A 7,546-nucleotide genomic window follows, 5' to 3' on the forward strand; every position below is an offset into this window, starting at 1 on the left:
GCGCGAGCTCCCGTTGAGCGTCCGCGCGCCCACGGGGACGCTGCTGGAGCGCGAGAGGGCGGCGTGCGCCACGGAGGCGCGAGACTCCGACATGACGGTGACGACGACGACGACCGAGCGGGGAGGGCGAGCGTGCACGTGTCCACCTCCTCCTCCTCCACCTTCTCCACCACCACCTCTACCGCCTCCTCCACCACCACTGCCGCACGATGCGTGCGTCCGCTGGGAAAAGACAACAGCAGCAGCAGCAGACATTATGGGACCTCCTTTGCCAGTACCAAAATATACTAAAAGGGGTTTCCCCCTTTTTTCTGGCAACAAAACTGACACCTTTTGCAAAAGGCGCACTTTTGGCGTCATCTGCTCGAGCACCATATGAGACTAGGCTCAAAAGAAAGCTGTCTCTGGTGTGGACCAATCAGTTTCAAGGACAATGCATACATTATCAGAGTATTGATTTTTGTTTGCATTTGACTGCAAGTGTTGTGGTTAATGTAAGCATGTTGCTATAAAAAAGGGGAAAAACCCTATTAGCAGCAGCAGAGTTTGTGAAGTCAGCATGGCGAGACCGCGAGAGATTGCGACGCGTTTGTGGAGGCCTTCATCCAGCAGTGGATAGATCAGAGCTGCTTATGCTGCTGATGTAAGAGGCAGTCATAACGGGACAGGGCTGAGTGGGTATGGGCGCCAGGTGAGTGCCTCCCGACCCCAGTGGAACGAGACGGCAGCCGGGTGCTTCTGAGTCACTACCTGGCAGGCACACATTTCTCCGTGACGTCTTCCAAATTAATTCCCCAAACATTCCGCTTGCGGAGAGACACGCGAGTTTCACGTGCAGGCCCGTTTGTCACTCCACAGCTGGATGAAGGCCTCCCCACCCCGTGTCGATCATGGGGGGTTGTTTGACCATACTTCACCACGCTGGTCAGCATAGTATTTGAAGTAGGGGCCGGGGGGTGTGGGGTAAAGGGCAGACCTAGGACACAAGGACAAGTTCATATATCACTCGCCACCGATGTTAGCCGTGACGAGAAATTGAACTCGGGATCGATGGGTCCAAAGCGCAGCGTGCTAACCGCTGTGCCACCACTCTCCACCCAATTTCATACCATCACAACATACCAAGCCTCCCCGTAACATGAAGGGAACTGCCAGGTTCTTAATTCGACAGGGGTCAGCGACCAGCAAAAATATCCAGTGACCCGCCACGCGACATCCAGTACTCCTCTCGCTGTATAGGTCGTGGCCACTACGGTCATTTTCCACCGGCGAATTATTCGGTGATAATTTTTTGCCGGGCGGCGGCGGTGGTGGCTACGCTGCACATGGCCTATAGCAGCGAGGGTTAGTGGATAGTCGCAAACACGTCGCGAAAATCCCTTCCCATGGACGTCGAGGAGGTGACCATACCATGGCTCGCCAGGAGAAGGCGGTACAGCGAGTGAACTGATCGCCACCGGTTTATTCCATCCGTACGGGGGGGATGGAGCATTGGCCCCTCGCGCAAGGCGTGGGTTTTATCCGGTTTGCTCCCCACCTTGCATAATAAACACAACTCATCATTCATTGGCTTCAAAACATCTTCGTAAAATAAAAACACGTTTATAAAATCACAACGCAGCGGCAGGACGCTCCTGAAAAATGAGCACCAAAGACCCCGCGTGGCTTTCGTGGATGAATAAGTGAAGCGCGCGTATAATGCACGATTATCATTATTATTAAATTATTATCCGGGAGAATTTAAGCCCTGGGCATTCTGCTGCGAAACTGTTATCCGGTAACCTGGGCGCCGCGCGTGTTGTGCCAGGAACCGGTTTCACCCGGCCCGGGCTGGGCCCTGCGCCGTGACGTCACGGCGCACGCTGTGTCCTCACGTCGCGTCCCGGTACCGTGACGTCAGGACACCTGGGTGGTGGTGGTGGGAGCGGTGGTGCGGCGGTTAGCGCTACGCTGCTCTACGAACCCGGCGACCCGAGTTCGATTCCCGCTCGCGGCCGCCAACATTGGTGACAATGATCTGATCTGGTCCTGGGGTCTCCACTAGGTCAGCTCAGCCTCAAATGAGTACCCGGTGCGGTGCAAACATCGCCACTGGGGAGACAAAGGCGGCCGGGCGTGGTGCTGGCCACTCCACCCCCTCGTGTGCCGTGCCGGCCTTCATGAGGCGCTCGCTAACAGCACTTTCCCCAACAGTCTGTCGAGGCTACACGGGGGATCTTTGACTTTGGTGGGCAGAGCCACACTCCCAGTGCAAGCGAGATCCTACCCCCCATAACTCTACACCCCCCCCCCACCCCCGCTCCAACACCTAACCAACTAGCCTGCAGCCAGACACTGCAATCGTGTTACTAGCTATACCTATAACCCTAACAAACTAGCCCGCAGCCAGAGACAACTTGGAACTAGCTCTACCTGTGTAGTGACATAGAATCGGTCACGTAGCAGCACAGCGCCGGCTGCTGGCAGGGAAGGGGATCTGCAGCTTGCAGCAGCCCCGACTGACAGCAGGTCACGTGATAGAGCAGAGGGATCTAGGTGAAGGGTCACGGAAGGGGCACGTCGAGAACCCGCTAGTAGATTCCAGAAGGGGTCGTAGCCGGGGGCGGAGCCAGGCCACGTGACAGTATAAGAGGGGCCCCGGGAGGGGAGCTCGGGGCTGTCGTGTGGAGTGGGGTCCCCGTCGTGCTGCTGCTGCTGCTGGAGTCTTCACCGTCTCGGCGTCGCCAGTCAGGCAGTCTACCGGCTGTCCTCACTGGGACCCGTAGTTACTAAGTGTTACAGTCAGGTCGTGTTAATAAACAGGGTGCCTCCTACTCTTTGTGTCCGAGTCAGTCACTACACCTGCAGCCCGAACCAGCCAGCTTGCAGCCAGATACTGCAAGCTTGGTATTAGCTATATCCCTAACCATAACTAACTAGCCAATCAGCTACTAGTTCTACCCCGAGCCAGCTAGCCAATCGGACGCAAGTGCCAGCTGTACCCCTAACCCTAACCAAGGAGGCAGCCACGAGCAACGAGGCGGCTTCCCACCACTCAAGGCTACTCTCACCTGTCCCCCGCTCTTCACGAACGCCGTCAGCGTTTTGGCGTTCATGGCGCCCTCTGCTGTCGCCGAATGCCAAAGAGGCGCGTGACACCACTGACAAGAGGCGCGTGCCCCACCACTGAAGTGACGCCACGGTGCCCAATGCAAAATGTAGCTCGTCGAATTTATTGCGACGGACGGGACGTGGGGGGGGGGTGTAACCCATCGTCATCACGATCCATGGGGGAAGATAGTCCGTAGCAGGTGTCCACTGCACGCTTCGTCAATTTGTTTCCACTATCCTCTCTGTCCTGTGCCAATGTGCTCAGGTAGTGTGCTAACATCGGCTGTGTTGAAGTTCCACACTGCGCAGGTCGCAACGACACACATATATCACCCACCAACTCACCCACCTGTTCACCTACCTACTCAATCATTCACCTACTCACCAAATCACCCACACACCTATTCACCTACCCACGCAATCACCTAATCACCCACTCACCCACCCACTGAACCACACTGCAACCTCATTTCTCTCTCCGCTTCTTTCCTCGCACTGCTCAACCTTTGGTGAAGTTCCCTCACCACCATCATCGTCCTCGTCGTCTCTCCCCCCCCCCCCCCCAACTCTTCCTATAACAGCATCGCGCTTAGCTCAAGACCACGTGTCCAGGCATAGTATCTATCAATGCCGCAAGGGTGCTTTTTGTTGCTGGTCGCTTCTGGTTGTTGGCATTATTTAAAAAAGAATACGACTCCAGCGAAACTCGATCATTCACATCGGAGCGACGTGAATTGTTCCGAATTTAATCGAGTTCTCCCAATCGGTAAGACAAAACAATCACCCTATCCCCCCCACTCCCAAAGACAAAGTTCCCCCGTATAGCCTTAACAGACTGGTGGGGCAAGTGGTCTGAGCGAGCACCTGCGAAGGCCGGCTCGGCATACGAGGTGGCCAGCACCACGCCCGGCCGCCTTCGTCTCCTTCGTGGCGATTTTAACACACCGCACCAGGTACTCATTCGAGGCCGAGTCGACCTAGGGGAGGCCCAGGACCGGTTCAAATAATCGTCACAGGTGTTGGCCCTAAGCGACCCCCCCCCATCCCTCCTAAACTCGTTCCTCTTCCCCACAAACTGGCTATGCTAAGCACGCCTATTTGTATTTGGTGGTGTTGACTATTGTGATTACACTCATCCATGTGCGATTGGAATGGATCTACAACACACACACGCGCACACAAAGGTAACACCCCCCCCCCCCCCATGTGCACACACATAAAGACAAAGACCTCCACCCCATATAGTCTTTAACAGAATGCTCTTACGTTTTGTCGATAAAGTCACGTAGGTAAAGAAATAAATAATAATAAAAAATTAAATAATAATAATATAAATTAAGAATAAAATTTAAAAAATCCCTACGTGAATTTACCGAAAAAAACCTAAGAGTATGAATCCTTGCAGTCACGAAAGCTTCACATCTAGAATCTTTAACAGAATGTCGGGGCAAGTGCTGTTAGCGAACACCGAAAAGTGCAGCACACGCACGGAGGCATCGGGTGGCCAGCACCACACTCGGCCGCGTTTGTCTCCCCAATGTTCGTAGCGCAGTGCGCTAACCACTGTCACACGACTCGACACTTACACACGCACAATCACATAGATGCGCGCTCACATACACCACTTGTAGCTGTATGGAGAGCGGTGGTGCAATGGTTAGCGCACTGCACTACGAACTTGCGTATCTGGGTTCAATTCCCAGTCACGTCTAACCACAGACGCAGGTTCTATCTGAATCGGTGCTGGGCCCTCCCCTAGGTTGACTCAGCCTCAAATGAGTATCTGGTGCGGTGTGTAAACATCAGCACTGGGGAGACAGACAGTTTTGGCGTGGTGTTCACCACACCATCCCCTCGAGCGACGTCACGGCACTTGACCCCACCAGTCTGTGTAGGCTACACGGGGGATCTTTGTCTTTGTGTGCCCGTGTGTTAGGTGTATGCGTGAAAGCCACGTGTGCGTGAGATCACAGCATTGAGAATTAAGAAAACAAGACAAAGATGACCCCCGTATCGGTTTTAAAAAATAGATTCTTGGGGCAAGTGCTGTTAGCGAGGACATATATGAAGGTCGGGACGGTACACGAGGGGGTGGATGGCCAGCACCACGCCGGGCCGTCTTTGTCTCCCCAGTGCTGATGTTTATAAACCACACCAGGTACTCATTTAAGGCTGAGTCGACCTATGGGATAGTCCAATACGGTTTCGGATATCGCTCGCCACTGTTGTGAGCCGTGGCCTGGAATCGAACTCGTAACGCGATGCGCCAACTGATGCGCCACCGCTCCCCACACACAGGAATAACAACGAAACACGCACACGAACAACCCGTTTGTCAATCCACTGCTGGATGAGGGCATCTCCGTGCTGTGCACGTAGTGGAGGGTAGTTTGACCACGCTTCATACCTGTCAACGCATATTGGTTTACCCCGTATTCTTGTGCAGGAAAATGAGTTCAGGTCCATACGGGCAAAAATGTCTTTGTGTTTCTCCCTTGTGATGAGACTTTGTAGGATGAACGTTGAGATTTATAAGGGTCGCGGGGTGACCAATAAGGTCTGAATTGTTCGGTCTGTAATAAGGTAGGGCGCTGATAAGGGGTTGACAGGTATGAGACCACGCTGGTCAGCCGCGGGTTAATGAATGTGTGGGAAGGGCTGGTATAGAACAATGATTCGTCGCAGTATTTTCTGCACTGCCCTCTACTGCCCACACTACCTACTGCACTCGTTTATTTTTTCGTGCCCAGTGCTCATCCTAACCAGGCACTTATCCAGGCTCAAACCTGCTGAGCTTCTCAGGTCTAACGGGACAGGACTATTTGGTCACAGGCAAGTCACATTGGTACACGTAAACGCAAATACACATGGAAAAAAATACAAATACCCCCTCTATAGCCTTAAACTGTTGGGGCAAGTGCTATTAGCGAGCACCTATTAAGGCCGAGACAGCACACGAGGGGGTGGGTGGCCAACACCACGCTCGGCCGCCTTTGTCTCCCTAGTGGCGATGTTTAGACACGGCACCAGCTACCCATGAGGCCGAGTCGACCTAGGGGAGGCCCAGGACCGGTTCAGATAATCGTCACTGGTGTTGGCCGTGAGCGTCAATCGAACCCGGGTCGCCGGGTTCATAGCGCAGCGCGCTGACCGCTACACACATACAAACGAAATCAAAAGTAGATTTAATTAAGACCCCCCCCCCAATCCCAGCAAATGTATGGGGGGGGGGGGCTTCATTGAAGCCGCATCGCCAATGCAGCCTCGAGTCGCTGCGTCCTCCCGACTGCCTGAAACGCCGGAGTCGTGAACGTGCCACGGCTCCTGCGAGCGAGGAGGTGGTGGTGGAGGAGGTAGTGGTGGAGGAGGTGGTGGTGGTGGTGGAGGAGGAGGTGGTGGAGGAGCAGGAGGTGGTGGTGGAGGAGGAGCAGGAGGTGGTGGTGGAGGTCGTTGTCTCGACACGCGGTCGTGTCTCGACACGCACGCCCGCGTGTTTGTCATAGCTCAGAGCCGCGTCCCTCTCTGCGGCCCACGGTTTCACCCCCCCCCGCCCCAAAAACGGAACAAAGCGAGCAGAGCCCCCCCCAACCCCCCCACCCCCATTGTGCAGAGAGCCGCACGGATCGTCCTGGGTCAAGTTCTGTTTGCGAGCACCTATTGTTATTATTATCACGACGGCGCACGAGATGGAGGGGGGGGTCCAGCAACCACGCTCGCTCGCTCGCTCGCTCGCACGATCTCTCCCGCCTTTGTCTTCCCCAGTGCTGATGTGGTTTGCGTCGCATCAAAGGTGCTCCGCATTTAAGGCTGAGTCGACCTATTGGAGCGATATACCTTTTGATTTAGTTTGTGTGTGTGTGTATGATGCTATAGCCACCCGCGAACAGCACGTGCTCCAACAGTCTCGGGGTGTGATGTGCCCCTGTGTTGTCTCTGTGGGCGACACGGGGCGGTAGGTTGCCTCGGCCTCTTGGGTGTTCGCTATAATCGCCACTGGGGAGACAAAGGCGGCCGGGCGTGGTGTTGGCCACCCAACCCCCTTTGTCGTGCCGTCTCGGCCTTAATAGGTGCTCGCTAACAGCACTTGCCCCAACAGTTTAAGGCTATGGGGGTATTCGTATTTTGTCCACGTGTATGTGCGGTACGTGTACCAATGTGACTTGCATGTGACCAAATCGTCAGGTTCGCATATCACTCGCCGCTGATGTTAGCCGTGGGCCCGCAATCGAACCGAGGTTGGTTTAGTTCGTAGCGCAGCGCTCACTCGGCCTTTGGCTTCCCTGCCTCGCCGTGAAGACACGCTTAACGAGCCAGATGCTTGCTCATTTAATGCCGAGTCGACGTTTCGGCCGAGGGACCGGTTCAGACACCACGTGTTGTTGTTGTTGTTAGTGGTGTTGTCCGTGGACGAGCCTCGATCTTAGACTCCCCATGAAATAGCCGCGCGTGGCCACCG

This window comes from Lampetra fluviatilis, chromosome 22 (assembly GCF_964198595.1).
Source record: "Lampetra fluviatilis chromosome 22, kcLamFluv1.1, whole genome shotgun sequence".
Lineage (NCBI taxonomy): Eukaryota > Metazoa > Chordata > Hyperoartia > Petromyzontiformes > Petromyzontidae > Lampetra > Lampetra fluviatilis.